A 16,144-nucleotide genomic window follows, 5' to 3' on the forward strand; every position below is an offset into this window, starting at 1 on the left:
TAAAATGAATTTTAAATCTGTTAAACCTGCAAGTTGGCCCTAGAAGAGAATTATTTGTTTCTCATTAACAATTAAGATCATACCAGAAGTAATTCTGTTGAATTCAATGGCATTCACACTCAGGAAAGTAGGGTTAGGATTGCAGCCTATATGGCATTTATATTTATGCAGTCTACACCATCTTAAGCATCTCAGGGAAACTTGTAAACCATCATTGCCATTTCCTAGATTTAGGAAAATTTGTGAGGGTAAAAAATGATTGTTACGAAACATTTCCTATCAAGGTAGAAAAAGATCTCTCCCCTCAGATGTTTTTGCTGTGAGCAAAAGTGGTTTAGCTGCGAGATATTGAAAAAAAATAACAATGGTTCAAGACTATTTTTTGTAATTAACCACCTTTTTAGGATGGGCGTTGACAGTTCTGGATAAAACTGAAAAGTGACCATAATCGTATGAGTGTTGAGAAATGTTCCCAGTGCCTTTTGACTTCCAGGTGTAATTTTTACTCAGAATGATGGGCAATTGCTTCCAAGCCATTAATCTGCAGATTGAGGTATCTGAACCAACATGTTTCCACATCTCCGTGGAAACCACAGTGATTTGCTTTTGCTGTTCTTGCAGAAGAATAAGGCTTTTTCTTCCTTGTGCTTTAGGCAGTCACAGTGCTTGTCTTTGTTCTTTTCCCCTCAACTCCCGTATGAGTCAAGAGATTTCAGACTGCCTTTAAAACACATGCTGATTTATCCACAATGTAGGCAAAAGTGCATGTTTTGAGTAATCTGCGCACTTGTAGGTACAGCAAAAGCAGAATTTGAGCTGCAGAATATCAACTTTTTAAAATAGCCCTCCGGTAAGCTTCTAAATCTCCTCATCCTCTTCAGGTTCAGCACAACAAATTGTGCCACCTAAGGCAGGGGGTGGCTCCTACCACAGACATAAAACACACAGCAAGCACAGCCACACACACTTTTATTTCTGCCCTCTGACAGTCCCAATCTCCTATTTGCAGCACCAGTTCTGTCGTCTTCTGGAGGGCTTGTCTGGGGAAGGGGGAGTTTTGACTTTAGCACTAGAACCTTGGTTATGGAGTTAAGAATTAAAAAAACCCCCAGTCTTTTCCACTCATACATGTGCACAGCACATTTCTTTAGGGTGTGCACCCAGATAATTACCGTATTTTTTGCTCTATAAGACTCACTTTTCCCTCCTAAAAAGTAAGGGGAAATTTGTGTGCGTCTTATGGAGCGAATGCAGGCTGTGCAGCTATCCCAGAAGCCAGAACAGCAAGAGGGATTGCTGCTTTCACTGCACAGCGATCCCTCTTGCTGTTCTGGCTTCTGAGATTCAGAATATTTTTTTTCTTGTTTTCTGCCTCCAAAAAGTAGGTGCGTCTTGTGGTCTGGTGCATCTTATACAGCGAAAAATACGGTATTTATTTCAACAGAGGAAGGAAAGGGGGCAGGAACGACATGACAAACAAATAAGCAGGTAAAGAGGCAAAAAAACTAACAAAAGGACCACAACAAGAGTGGTCAAGAAGTCAAAACAGGAGATTTTCCTGCAGAGAAAAATGCCCAAGCTAAGCTGACTAGAAGCAGGACAGATTTGCAGTGCGGAATGGCTTCTCCCTCTTCCTTACTTGCATGCCACAAAAGTAGCCCCTCGCTCCCAACTCTCTCTCTCTCTCCACATAAGTGACAAGTAACTCATAGCAACTGAGGGAATTGGGTTGGGTTACTATACCATACACTCTTTCTTATCATTTTGGATGTTTAAATTTCTATTTTCTTAGCACTGCAGTGTCACAGAAGACCGGTTTATACAACAAACTATGTGGCATTTAATATTCTGTGACTGACACGGTTTCACAATGTATTTTTGTACAGATTTTGCATTGCTGCCTGAAAAAATACTCAGTTGGCTGCCGTTTCATAGTTTGCCAACTTAGGCCTCTCAAAAGCTTTGGGATAAATGTTAGGTCTAATATTTGCCTGAAATAAATTTCATCTAAATTGGTTAAGCTGCAACTTGAACAGCTTAGTTATGCTGATAAGGCGATGTTTTTGGTCATATTGACTGCCAATCTTGACTTTAGGCTTCAATGTTGGATTCCTTAAGTATAGATAGATTTGTCTTCAGCGGGTCAAAACATATCAGGACTCAAAAACAAAACACATTTCCCTCAAGTGGTCTCATAAGTTGGGAGATCTCTCTGATTAAGAGGAATCATTTCAATAATAGAGCATCTTTAGCTTATTTTATTGTAATTGAAAGCTCCATTATAACGTGTGCCTTTTGAGCTGCGTTCATCTCTGTGTTTCTTTAGCCTGATTAGCCAGAAACTAATAGCCTAGTTGAAGAATTGATGCTTTTGAATTATGGTGCTGGAGGAGACTCTTGAGAGTCCCATGGACTGCAAGATGATCAAACCTATCCATTCTTAAGGAAATCAGCCCGGAGTGCTCACTGGAAGGACAGATCCTGAAGCTGAGGCTCCAAGACTCTTCTCACCTCATGAGAAGAGAAGACTCCCTGGAAAAGACCCTGATGTTGGGAAAGATTGAGGGCACAAGGAGAAGGGGACGACAGAGGACGAGATGGTTGGATAGTGTTCCCAAAGCTACCAGCATGAGTTTGACCAAACTGTGTGAGGCAGTGGAAGATAGGAGCGCCTGGCGTGCTCTGGTCCATGGGGTCATGAAGAGTCGGACACGACTAAACAACTAAACAACAAGAACAATAGCCTAGTTCAGAGCTGGTAGTGAAATACCACGGTAGTACCGATAGAGGGAAGCACCCCAGGTCGTCAGTGTGGTATAATAGGGAGAAATGGAAGGTGATGTGAAATTGGGAAGTCAGCCCTTTGCCATTAAGAATGGATGTGCTTCTAAAGGGGCGTTAGTGTGAAAACCCGGGGAGGGGACCTTGTTGCTTACTGCTCGAATTGTGCAAAAGAACAGGCCTGTAATGGTTGCCATGGCGACAGAAGTATGTTCATTATTTTTTCAAAGGCCTCCCACCCCATTACGCTCTTATATGCAGTTGCTAGCTTCAGGGGGGAGGGGGAGGGGGGCTCCGAGCCACCAGCCTAGAAACCAATAATCCTCTTTATGGAAGGTCAGGTTGCTGTTGGCTGCCATCATCTCTTTGTGTAGGAGCCGCTGAACATGTTACAGCTGTTCTGGTGGAATTGTTTTCCTTCATTGATTGTTGCAGTCAAGGAAATTTCTGGCTTTTTCCCAGAGTCTGATTCTCACGCACATATTTATATAGATTAGCTAGACTCCTTTGGGACAGAGTTTTGAACAGCCACATCAAGCACTTAAGCCGCATTATCTATGGCAGCCATCCAAGCACATTTACGCGTGTAATTGTGACTGAAATTAGTAGGACTTGCTGCATATCATGCGTTTAGCCTGGGATACTGGAAAGTTTTACCCATATGAGCGCAAGGGGAGATAATTCGTTGTGTGGGATATTAGCAGTTCTTTTCTTGAAACTTGTTGCTTCTGATAAAACATTTACCCTTCAAAATCGACAGCCAAGGTTGTAGTGTGCTCCCTTCTCATTCAGCCTTGTAACTAAAAAATGTCAATGGATATGAATCCTTCTCAAACCATTACTTGTAGGGATAGCATCCTACTAGATGTTGTTGTTTTGTTTGTATTCCCCAATATCCTGAGCTGCGGAACGTTACACAGGAGCCTCAATTATTGTGATTTTTTCAATAGTTTCTCAGAAGCTTTCTAAGAGGAGGAAAGCAGAGAGGCAAGCACATATGCAGTGCTAGAAATCCTAAAGTCAGACAGAAATTTATCTTGTAAATTCCCCATCCAGCTTCAAACTCTAAACCATTTATTTGACCAAACTGAAACCACACAAATCATTCATTTTACCTCCCACCGCGCCAAGTCTATGTATCTCAAGTACCTTGGATCTCAAACTCCTTGGCTCCCGAACAAATCGGCTCCCGAACAATTGAAACCCAGAAGTGAGTGTTCTGGTTTTTGAGCAATTTTCGGAAGCCGAACATTCGGCACAGCAGGATGCTCCCAATTGGAAGCCATGCCTCGGTTTTCGAATGGTTCTGGGAGTTGAACAGACTCCCGGAAATCATTCTGTTCGAGAAACAAGGTACGACTGTACTAGTTTCTGACTTAGTAACATGTGTTGCTAAATTGTCATCTGCAGATAATTATTACATTTAATATAAGAGGACAAATTTCTACTATCGCTTCTACTTTATACTGGCTTTGTACTTCCTTCTGCATATGTTGATTATCTTCTAAAATAAATAATAAGGAATGTATGCATTCTGGATAGCTCCCTTTTACATTTTTTGAAGCAAAGTCTACTCTATATGGCTGCGGGGGAAAGTTTGACTGACTGGGTGATAATCAACTGCCTTGTCTGGTCTGCACAAGAACTTCCATTTGCACAGTGGGACTTCCCCCCCTCCCCACACCCCTGCACCCTTCCCATATCTGCTCCAAAGGGTTGAAGGACCACCTAGAACAGATTTAGGGCCAGGGGAAAGAGGGGAGGGTGAAATCCCATTGTAGAAGCAGAAAGCCTTTGCATTGAGGGGCCAGCTTACTTTGAATACAAGCCACTGTCCTGCATGTGTGTGGACGAGAAAATGGGGCTTTCATTGTTTTGTGGGTGCTTCCCCCCCATAATCTGTTGCCAAATAATTCTGAATTATTTTAAAGCACAGATGAGCTGCTTATTCCAAAACCAGTCAAACTGAAAATTTGAGCCACTGCCTTGACTTGGATACATTTTTAAAAAGATCTAAACAATAGAAGTGAGATGTCAGCAACTTGAAAATATACTAAATCATCCCAGATCTATTTCAGGCTGTTTCATAACCATCTATTTTTTTTCATTAAATGGGTTCCAGCAACCAACAGTAATTAAGATGGGGAAAATCTCTTAACCAAACAGCTTGATTAAGTTCGCTATTACAACATCTATAAGTGAATTACCTTTTTCATCTCTTAAATTGTGTGGCCTTTTCTTAACACCTTATCTATTATAATAATTATGAATCATTATACAAACTTAACTGGAAGAATTAAACAGTGCTTTGGAAACTAGCACCCTTGAAAGCAGTGGCTTTCAAACTGTTCTGAAGGAACCTGGGACTCTCAGGAGCTTGTCAGGGTTCCTGAATGAAAAAATAATTTGCCCACATGTTATTTACTCAATAATAAACAGGGCCAGAGGAGTATTCGATTTCTTCTGAGTTATTCCCTTAGTGCACACAAGTCAACAGTGAATCCAAACCAATTACTTACAAGCCAATAATTTTTTTTAAGGCACCCATTCCCACCCGCCCCCATGAGATCTGTCTGATATTTATTCAGAATGTTTATATTCTGCTTTACAGCCTCAGGAGACTCTCAGAGTAACTTATGAAAGATTTGCACAATACAAACGCATGAAAGAAGATTAGTACATGTTGTTTATTTTGTAAAATTTATATACCACTTGATAGTTTATTTTAAAAAAAACCTCACAGCCACACTTCAAAATATAAAAAGTTAAAAGATAAAAAGCTTTTAAAGTTTTTAAAATATTTATTGTGTGTTTTTAGTTGTATCTGTTTTAATTTTTGCTGTGGGCTGCCTTGGGTCCTGCCCTGGGAGTATTATGGGCTATTAAATACATACATACATACATACATACATACATACATACATACATACTCACTCATACCGGCAGCCAGTGTGCCCAGCCATTAGTGCCCATCAGCATCCTGGCCTACTACTGCATTCTGGACCACTTGAAGCTTCCAAACAGTCTTCAAGGGGAGCCCCATATAGAGCACAGCACAATTGTACTAGGTGTGAGTCACTGAAGCCAAGCCGTCTATCCAGTAACAGCCAGAGTTGGTGAACTATGGGGAGCCAGAAATAGGCACTCCTAACCAATGAAGACATGTGTGCCTCAAGCAACAGTGCTGAATCAAGAAGCACCCCCATGCTGTGGACCTGATCTCTCCAAGGAAATGGCATCCCATCTGGAATTGGTTATGTACTCATAGAAACAGAGTTGGAAGAGACCACAAGGGCCATCGAGCTCTTACTGTCAGGAAGTTCTTCCTAATGTTTAGGTGGAATCTTCTTTCTTGTAGTTTGGATCCATTGCTCCGTGTCCGCTTCTCTGGAGCAGCAGAAAACAACCTTTCTCCCTCCTCTGACATCCTTTTATATATTTGAACATGGCTATCATATCACCCCTTAACCTCCTCTTCTCCAGGCTAAACATGCCCAGCTCCCTTAGCCGTTCCTCATAAGGCATTGTTTCCAGGCCTTTGACCATTTTGGTTGCCCTCCTCTGGACCCGTTCCAGTTTGTCAGTGTCCTTCTTGAACTGTGGTGCCCAGAACTGGACACAGTACTCCAGGTGAGGTCTGACCAGAGCAGAATACAGTGGCACTATTACTTCCCTTGATCTAGATGCTATACTCCTATTGATGCAGCCCAGAATTGCATTGGCTTTTTTAGCTGCCGCGTCACACTGTTGGCTCATGTCAAGTTTGTGGTCAACCAAGACTCCTAGATCCTTTTCACATGTACTGCTCTCAAGCCAGGTGTCACCCATCTTGTATTTGTGCCTTTCATTTTTTTTGGCCAAGTGCAATACTTTACATTTCTCCCTGTTAAAATTCATCTTGTTTGTTTTGGCCCAGTTCTCTAATCTGTCAAGGTCGTTTTGAAGTGTGATCCTGTCCTCTGGGGTGTTAGCCACCCCTCCCAGTTTGGTGTCATCTGCAAATTTGATCAGGATGCCCTTGAGTCCATCATCCAAGTCGTTGATAAAGATGTTGAATAAGACTGGGCCCAAGACAGAACCCTGTGGCACCCCACTAGTCACTCTTCTCCAGGATGAAGAGGAACCATTGATGAGCACCCTTTGGGTTCGGTCAGTCAGCCAGTTACAAATCCACTGAGTGGTAGCATAGTCAAGACCGCATTTTACCAGCTTCTTTACAAGAATATCATGGGGCACCTTGTCAAATGCCTTGCTGAAATCAAGGTAGGCTACATCTACTGCGTTCCCTTCATCTACCAGGGTTGTAATTCTGTCAAAAAACAAGATCAGGTTAGTCTGACATGACTTATTTTTCAGAAATCCATGCTGACTATTGGTGATCACAGCATTCCTTTCTAGGTGCTCACAGACTGTTTGCTTAACTCACTTCCCAGACCTGAAAACTTGTGACAGGTATAACTTCCATCTTGTTTGGATTCAATTTCACTTTATTAGCCCACACCCAACCCACTGCAACCTTGAAGAAGCAGTCTAGCACCTGCACAGCCTCTCCTGGTTCAGATGGTGTGGAGAGATAGAGCTGTGTGTCGTCAGCTTAGCGATACATCACTCCAAAATCCCTGATCACATCCCCTGATGGTTTCATATAGACATTGGAACGGCATGGAGGACAGTATTGGCCTCATGGGACACCACAAGTTAACTTTCCTGGTGCAAAGTAATAGTTTCCCATTGCACACTAGAAGTCACCTGGAAGGCAGTAGGAAATCCACTGCAGTACCTCCAGCTCTCAACCCACAGAGCCAATCCAGGTCCATAGTATCAAAAGCTGCTGAGAGGTCAACAGAATAGCACTCCCCACTGTCCCTCTTCCAATGCAAAGTTCATCAGCCATGTCAACCAAGGCAGTTTCAGTGCTATATCTGGGCCTGAGCCCATATGGAAAAGTTCCAGATAATTCACTTATTCTGAGCATGCCTGTAGTTGAACTGCGAACACTCTCTTGAACACCTGGCCTAAGGTGGAAATATTAACAGTTGCATAATAGTTCTTCAACAATTCCTGGTCCAGGGAGGCCTTCTTAAGGAGAAGGCGAACCACTGCCTCTTTAACAGGAGGGGGGGACATTGGGGCATGAACCCCTCCAGGTAACCTTCTCTGGCTTCCTTCTGTGAGCCTGGTGGGCAAGAAGTTTGGTGATCAGCTGAGCCCCTTCAATAGCTTGTCCATATGATTAGGCTACAATTGAAACAGGAACAGACATTGCTCGGAATATGTCCAGATGAATCCTAACAATAGCTTCAAATTCCTTCAAATTTGGGTGGTTGAAGTACCTTGCAGGCTTGTCGTGGCAGGCTACGACTGATGGTTCAAAATGAACCCTCCTTCTGGCTTGAAGTTACTAGTTTTCTCACTACTTGGAAGAGCTCTGCTAAATGGCTACTGCTCTGGATTGGTGCTTGCTTGAGTACCCAGGTGAGTAGAGCTGAGTCAAAAAATGCTTGCCAAGCCAACCCCCTCATCCACAATCAAGTCATGGGTGATAGATGACTCATTTTGGACCAAAATAAACACCACCAAACTAAAGGTTCGATTGACATGCTCCACCAAATTCTGATGGTTGAGGGATAGTAATATTTTTAATATATCTTACAACCTATTCACATGATGGTTAAACTTTGCAGAGGTCCTGTCTGTGTGTGATAGAAAGGCAACGAAAATGGAAGAAATCCAGGTAGCCAGTTAATTGAAAATAATCACATGATAACATGGCTGTGTGAATCTTTTTGGAATACCAAAAGCTTACTAATTGAGTACTTAATTATGACAGGTGCCCGATGGAGCGAGGCGTAATTTCTGCCTCCGTGCAATGAAATTATTTTCAGTGGCCTTACAACTCAGGACAGCTGAATTTTAATAGCTGCAAAGGTAGCAAAGTCTGATAAATGCTGTTTATGTTGCTTAATAGGGTCTGCCAATGGACCCTGTGAAGACTTGACAGTACATGTGAACAAGGTGTGAACAGAAAGACCAATGTGCTGAGTTTCCAGTTCTTAGGAATTCAGGAGGGGAAAGGCTTAATCCTTATCAAACACATTGGGGAAGGGAAAAAACCTTAAAGCCACTTAATGAACATAGTAAATTATTCTCAAAGAGCTTAGAACTGCTGGATGTGCAGACACAAATCCCGTCTTAAAATAATGGCTTAAATTAAATGTTTCATTTTCTTTTCTTCAGGACTTTTAGTAAATTAGCTTAAACATGTGATACCTACGTAACTGTTACATTCCTAGCAGAGTGCCTGTTCATCATCATATTGGGGGTGGGGGGGGGGAGCAGCAGCAGCTTATAATTATTGAGAATTTGTCCTTCTTGTGAAAAAGGCTAACTTAGGAAAATCCATTTCCTCCCCCTTCCGTTCATTAATTCTAAAGTACAGTGGTACCTCGGGTTAAGAACTTAATTCATTCCGGAGGTCCGTACTTAACCTGAAACTGTTCTTAACCTGAAGCACCACTTTAGCTAATGGGGCCTCCCGCTGCCGCTGTGCCGCTGCTACACAATTTCTGTTCTCATCCTGAAGCAAAGTTCTTAACCCGAGGTACTATTTCTGGGTTAGCAGAGTGTAACCTGAAGCCTCTGTAACCTGAAGCGACTATAACCTGAAGCGTCTGTAACCCGAGGTACCACTGTACACTCTGCTAGGAGGTCGGATACATGTGCAGTTTACATGAAGGGGGGCACAGAGACTCCTACTGACAGAGACTCCTACTGACAGAGACAGCTACTGAAGCCTCAACCATTCAGAATTTCACAAGAGGCTGAGTGGATGCTGCTTCAAAACAACCTAGAGCTGCTAAACAGAAAGAAAAGGATTAGGTCAGGCATAGGCAAACTCGGCCCTCCAGATGTTTTGGGACTACAATTCCCATCATCCCTGACCCCTGGTCCTGTTAGCTAGGGATCATGGGAGTTGTAGGCCAAAAACATCTGGATTAGGCAGAAGCCGGGGATGGGAAGAGGAAAATGGCAGAGCATGAGCGAATACTATAATAATAATAAACTCTCAGGAGAACACACACATGGAGTGAGGAAGTGGCACACAGACAGAGAACCATTTAAAGAGTGAGCAAGCACACCAAGAGAATGAAGGGCCCAAAGGCCCTTCACCATGAAATCTTGTGCACACAAAGATCAACAGATTTTCCTGCTGACTCAGGAAGCTTAGGAAAATATTTAATAAGCACGCCGAGGCTCCAAGAGTCTTGCAAGCCAGGTTAGGGTGCATGTTTCCTCCATCATTGCTGCTCCTGCAAGGTTTAGTGCTTTCGGGGAAGATGAGATTGGCTGTTGCTCAAACCTCTTTGAGGAAGTGGTAGTTCTGACTGAAGACATAGGTCCATGGCTGCCAAGCCTTCCCCCTCTTATTCTTTGGGAGTTGTGGGTTAGAAGACTTTCTCAAAGGCCACATTTGCATGTAAAGATGAGCCTGACTATTTGGCTTATTGTAGTTTTTAAGGATTCAGCATGGTGATGAAACATGCTATCTTCATTGCTCCCACTTTTCCAGGCAAATGAGAAAAAATTAGCTTCATATTGCATCTGAACCCCTCAAAGCTGGTTACAAAAAAAGTTAATAAAATTATCAAAACAACAATAATTTAAAACTTTCAAAAAGTTAAAATAACAATAGACTAAAAACAGATTAAAACTTGCATCCGTTTTCTAAACATTCTGGGTAGGCTTGTCTAAAGTAGAATGTTTCTAGCAGGCAATGGAAAATGGCCTGAAGGTACTCTTCTACTCCTGAAGCTAAGCAGGTCTTGCTCTAACCAGGTAAACCATATGTAAGCTTCCTTGCAAGGCAGGGCAAGCTGCAAGTACAGTGATACCTCGGTTTAAGAACAGTCCGGTTTAAGAACGATTTGGTTTACAAACTCCGCAAAACCAGAAATAGTGTCTTGGTTTGAGAACTTTACCTCGGTCTAAGAATGGAATCCAAACGGTGGAAGGGCACCGGCAGCGGGAGGCCTCATTAGGGAAAGCGCACCTCTGTTTAAGAACGGTTTCAGTTTAAGAATTGACTTCCGGAACGGATTAAGTTCATAAACCGAGGTACCACTGTATATAAAGGTAAAGGGACCCCTGACCATTAGGTCCAGTCGTGGACGACTCTGTGGTTGCGACGCTCATCTCGCTTTACTGGCTGAGAGAGCCGGCGTACAGCTTCCGGGTCATGTGGCCAGCGTGACTGAGCCGCTTCTGGCGAACCAGAGCAGCGCACGGAAATGCCGTTTACCTTCCCGCCAGAGCAGTACCTATTTATCTACTTGCACTTTGACGTGCTTTGGAACTGCTAGGTTGGCAGGAGCAGGGACCGAGCAAAGGGAGCTCACCCCGTCGCAGGAATCGAACAGCCGACCTGATCGGCAAGTCCTAGGCTCTGTGATTTAACCCACAGCGCCACCCGCGTTATACAGTATCCACTGTATAACAAGTATTAAATGATCCTTCCTTCTCAGGAGTGAGCCCAAGATCTTTTGCTGCCTGAGACAAAAGGAAGAGGTGGTGCTTTTCCATGTTCTGTGCACAGAAGTCAGTCGGACTAGCAATCGGATCTTTCTTCAGCACTTGAGAGGTTAGCCAAGGGCAGGGTGCTTGGTACACGTAGCTCTGTTCTCCCAGCACCTCCCCATTGCTCTTTGCCCCTTAGTATCTGTTTCTTCTATGGGACGCGGGTGGCGCTGTGGGTAAAACCTCAGTGCCTAGGGCTTGCCGATCGCATGGTCGGCGGTTCGAATCCCCGCGGCGGGGTGAGCTCCCATCTTTCGGTCCCAGCTCCTGCCCACCTAACAGTTCGAAAGCGCCCCTAAGTGCAAGTAGAGAAATAGGTACCGCTTTCTAGCAGGAAGGTAAACGGCGTTTCCGTGCGCTGCACTGGTGCAGTCTCCGGACAGCGCTGTCCCCCGGCCTCTTAAGTGAGATGGGCGCACAACCCTAGAGTCGGACACGACTGGCCCGTACGGGCAGGGGTACCTTTACCTTTACCTTATCTGTTTCTTCACTCTTGCCTAGTGGTAGGGCTGGTGCTTTGCGTTCCACATTACTGCCTAAAATTAGCAGGATGTGATAAGGGTGCTGGCAGAACTGCTTCTGTACCCTTACAAGGGAAGGTGAAAGTGAATGCAAGACAGGGAGCCATAGTTCAGCGTGGGGCTTCGTGGTCCTTTCACTATACTCTGTTTAGCTTCTCATCTGAGCAATTGATAGCCTAGGCTAAAGCTGAAATGAATGTAGCTTGGGATGAATGAAACTGTTCTGACTTAGTAGGTGGAACAATATGATTCATGTTCAGTCAGAAGGCCTGTATCTTACTGTAGTACTTATCTGAAGATTAAGGCAGCTTTCTGATAACCCCTCAGATTTCCTGGTCCTATTATCATGGCTTTAACAATCAGCAGAAACCGCAACTACCTGCAGCGACTGACCCTCCCAGAATACTTATCACATGCTATTGTGCTCTGTGCCAGTTCTTCAATAACACAGGGCATTGATTTTCTGCCCCTTTGCCCTCAAGCTGCATTGAACGGAATATATTGTTTGCCTTCTCTAAGATAAATCGAGAGAGTAAATAAAGTAAATTCATTCAAAGCAAATGTAATGTTAACAGTCTGTACGGTGGAAATGTTTCTGTTTTATAGAGCGGCCGTTTTCACAATGCATAAAAAAAGGAATGTATCGGAAGGAAGCTATTCTGCTTTCTGCCTTCCATATTGCCTGGCAGTTACTTGAAGAACTTATCAATCCACATTAGAAAAGGATGCAAATTTGTATTATTATTTTTCATTTCAACGCAATATTCTGAGCACATTAGTCAAATGTGTGACTTGTTTATGTGATGGCAGAAAAATGAGTGAGTGAGACACAGTAAGACTGTAAGTGCACAAAGGACATGACAGGTGTTTATTACAAAAGATTAGTTCACCATGAAGTATGCGTGGTAATATATCACTGATATAAACCTGCAGGCTTTGCAGGCCAGTGCTTGTGCATTGCCTGTCTGTGACTTTGATTGACACAGAAATACTATCAGAAAGCAAACAAACATGTAGAGTCACTTCTTAAAGTATGACAGAAATTAGAGGCTTCTGAGCACATCACCTTCCAAGTGTATGGTGGAGATGTTTTTTCTCTGCATAAGGATTGTCTTATGGGAAAGATGTGTTGAGGCAGACCTCAACGCTTTTTACACTTTTGAGATGTAGTTATTTTTAAAACAGAGAACTTGAGATTCTGCGCCAAATGAGCCCAGTCGTTTTCCTGTGTTGTACAGATGCCAGGAAAAACCAAGTACTTAACACAAAATAATATATTGTCATTCTACAATAAATGGAATAAAGAATAAACGAAGTCATTAGAATGCACACGCCAAAAAAAACCCATACCAGGAAACAAATTGGTACATATGCTTATTGTGGCCATTATTTATGCAATAAGTCCTTTAAAACATGTGTATACATGTTTTGTAGAGTGGTTTAACTAAACACCCAGATCTTAACTAGAATTAGCTTAATAAAATTGAAATGATGACAAGGGTGGATTATGATGAATTGTCTATTGTTTTGAAAAATAAAACAAAGCAACTACTTACTTGAAATAGGCAACAAAGGTTTTTTTAAAATTCCATCTTCTAATAATCTGAACTGCTAATGAGTGGCGTGTCTAAAGCACAACAGCTTTTCCTAACTCGTTATCACCTGCACTTCCTGCTGCTTCTTTTTAAGGGTTCGTTGTTTCCAAATACACACAGACATCATTGTAAGCACACACAACATGTATCCTTTTTGCAAATGAAGCAGGCACATGGTGCTTGGGGGCTCTGGTTGGAATACCAATGGCCTGATTTTCCAGCCTTCCAAACAGCACTGAAGAGGACTGGTATGACTCGCTAGTGGAGATTGAGATATAATTGCCTGCCTAGAGCAACATCTTTCCGCTACATCACCTGAATACTAATAAGGAGAAACAATAGGGGAGAAAGGTGGCAGGCAGAACCCCAGGAAAGGAGGTTTGGGAGCAGGGGTGGTGATAGCGTTGTGGGCAAACAATTCAAGAGGTGAGACCAAGAGGCGAGGAAAGCTGTGTGCTTTTCATTGTATGCGTGTTTTGCGAGCTTCCTGGTTCCTTTATTTGTAGTGAAATCTTAGCATAAATTATAATTTGCCCACGTCAATAATTCAACTACCAGAGGGTACAGACTAGTTCAGCTGCTGTGGAAGAGAATTATGGCCTGGGGATGTGGAGGCAGAAAAGCTTGTTCTTTGAATTAGCTTGGCTGCTAATGCAGTGCAAGATGTTAATAGAGTTCTCTGCCATGCCTTTCTCACAGGGACTTGCCCTTTTTAGTATCAATTTCTGAAAATTATTTGATCTTACTTTGAGGCTGCCTTCAGAACAAACCTATTTTTACTTCTCTCTCTCTCTCTCTCTCTCTCTCTCTTTGTTTTTTGTTTTTGTTTTTTTATACTATGGTTGGTATGACTGACTTACCATTCCCTAAGTAAGACCCACTGAAATCTGTTGGTTTAAGTTACTGCTGACTAAATTAAGTCTACCAACTTTAGTGGGTTTGCTCTGTTTGACTTGGCTCTGTTTGACTTGCCCGGACGCTGAGGTCCAGCGCCGAGGGCCTTGTGGTTCCCTCATTGCGAGAAGCAAAGCTACAGGGAACCAGGCAGAGGGCCTTCTCGGTAGTGGCGCCCGCCCTGTGGAACGCCCTCCCATCAGATATCAAAGTGATAAACAACTACCTGACATTCAGAAGACATCTTAAGGCAGCCCTGCTCAGGGAAGTTTTTAATGTGTGATATTTTAGTGTATTTTTGGTTTCTATGGAAGCTGCCCAGAGTGGCTGGGGAAACCCAGCCAGATGGGCGGGGTACAAATAATAAATTATTATTATATTATTATTATATACCAACCTATTGCTCCTGCCAGAATTTATTATTATTATTTTCTAGTTCTGGGTGGTGCTCTACGGATGCGGGTGGCACTGTGGTCTAAACCACAGAGCCTAGAGCTTGCCGATTGGAAGGTCGGCAGTTCGAATCCCCGCGACGGGGTGAGCTCCTGTTGTTCAGTATATTAAGGGAAAGTGTACATATGCATACACACACACAAATAACGCAAATGTTTTATGTTGGGGGAAATTGCTTGCAAAAATGTGTGTATTAGGTGAAATGTTTGCTAAAGTGCTGACACATTTTTACAAGGACCTTTTAAAAAAAATGCAAACTGATGCAGAAATGTGAGGAACTGAATTAAAGACTCTGAAAATGATGAACAGAGAGAAACTGAATTAGGCAGAATTTGTCTCTCCTTATTCATGGCTAGAATTATTCTTTAGAGATTTTGTGCGCATGCTTGCAACTAGATTAATAAGCCTTCTCTTCAAAGGCCTTGCTAGTGTTGAGAGGTTGCTAGGAGGCATGATTTGCTATCATGAATGTAAGATTGGTGGGCAATAAATTTATTTGACAGAGGAAAATGAACATCTCAGGGGTTAAATATTGTGGAAGAGCCTCTGGGCAAGTCAAATGTTAGTACAATTAAAGTGTTCTTGCTGCTTTGCAGAACCTTTAGACAGATTAGTAAAGTGATTTTCAACTATATGCAGAACAAGCTTGGCTGTGAATACAGATTATCTCACTATCTAATGGAGAACTAGCTAATTCTTCTACCTACCTGACGAAGAGTTCTGTGGAACCTGAATCCTGAATCTTATTTTACATGTCAGGAACTAGTCTGTTTTATAAGCTGTATATTGTAGTAGCTTTGGGACGCGGGTGGCGCTGTGGGTTAAACCACAGAGCCTAGGACTTGCCGATCAGAAGTTCGGCGGTTCGAATCCCCGCGACGGGGTGAGCTCCCGTTGCTCGGTCCCTGCTCCTGCCAACCTAGCAGTTCGAAAGCACGTCTAAGTGCAAGTAGATAAATAGGTACCCCTCCAGCGAGAAGGTAAACGGCGTTTCCGTGCGCTGCTCTGGTTCGTCAGAAGCGGCTTAGTCATGCTGGCCACATGACCCGGAAGCTGTACGCCAGCTCCCTCGGCCAATAAAGCGAGATGAGCGCCACAACCCCAGAGTCGGCCATGACTGGACCTAATGGTCAGGGGTCCCTTTACGTTTACCTTTACCTTTACCTTTATTGTAGTAGCTTGGACCTTGTGGCGGTAGCAGATCTGATTAGAGCAGGTTTAATTCCAGGCCGTCTTCAAATTTCTAGTTTTAAATTCCTGTGGGCGGACAGGCAGCTCAGCATAGTCTTGCTTTGCTCCGGTGGGGGTGGAGGTGGGGTCGCTTCA

General features: G+C 43.1%; 1 protein-coding gene across 1 annotated transcript in view; it reads left to right on the forward strand.

Moving 5' to 3' along the window:
• Window positions 1–16,144, forward strand: part of XPR1 (xenotropic and polytropic retrovirus receptor 1) — a 107,439-nt gene that overhangs the window by 73,535 nt on the left and 17,760 nt on the right. The gene's annotated exons all lie outside the window — the stretch shown is intronic.

The sequence above is a fragment of the Podarcis filfolensis genome (genome assembly GCF_964270895.1).
Source record: "Podarcis filfolensis genome assembly, chromosome: 6".
Classification (NCBI taxonomy): domain Eukaryota; kingdom Metazoa; phylum Chordata; class Lepidosauria; order Squamata; family Lacertidae; genus Podarcis; species Podarcis filfolensis.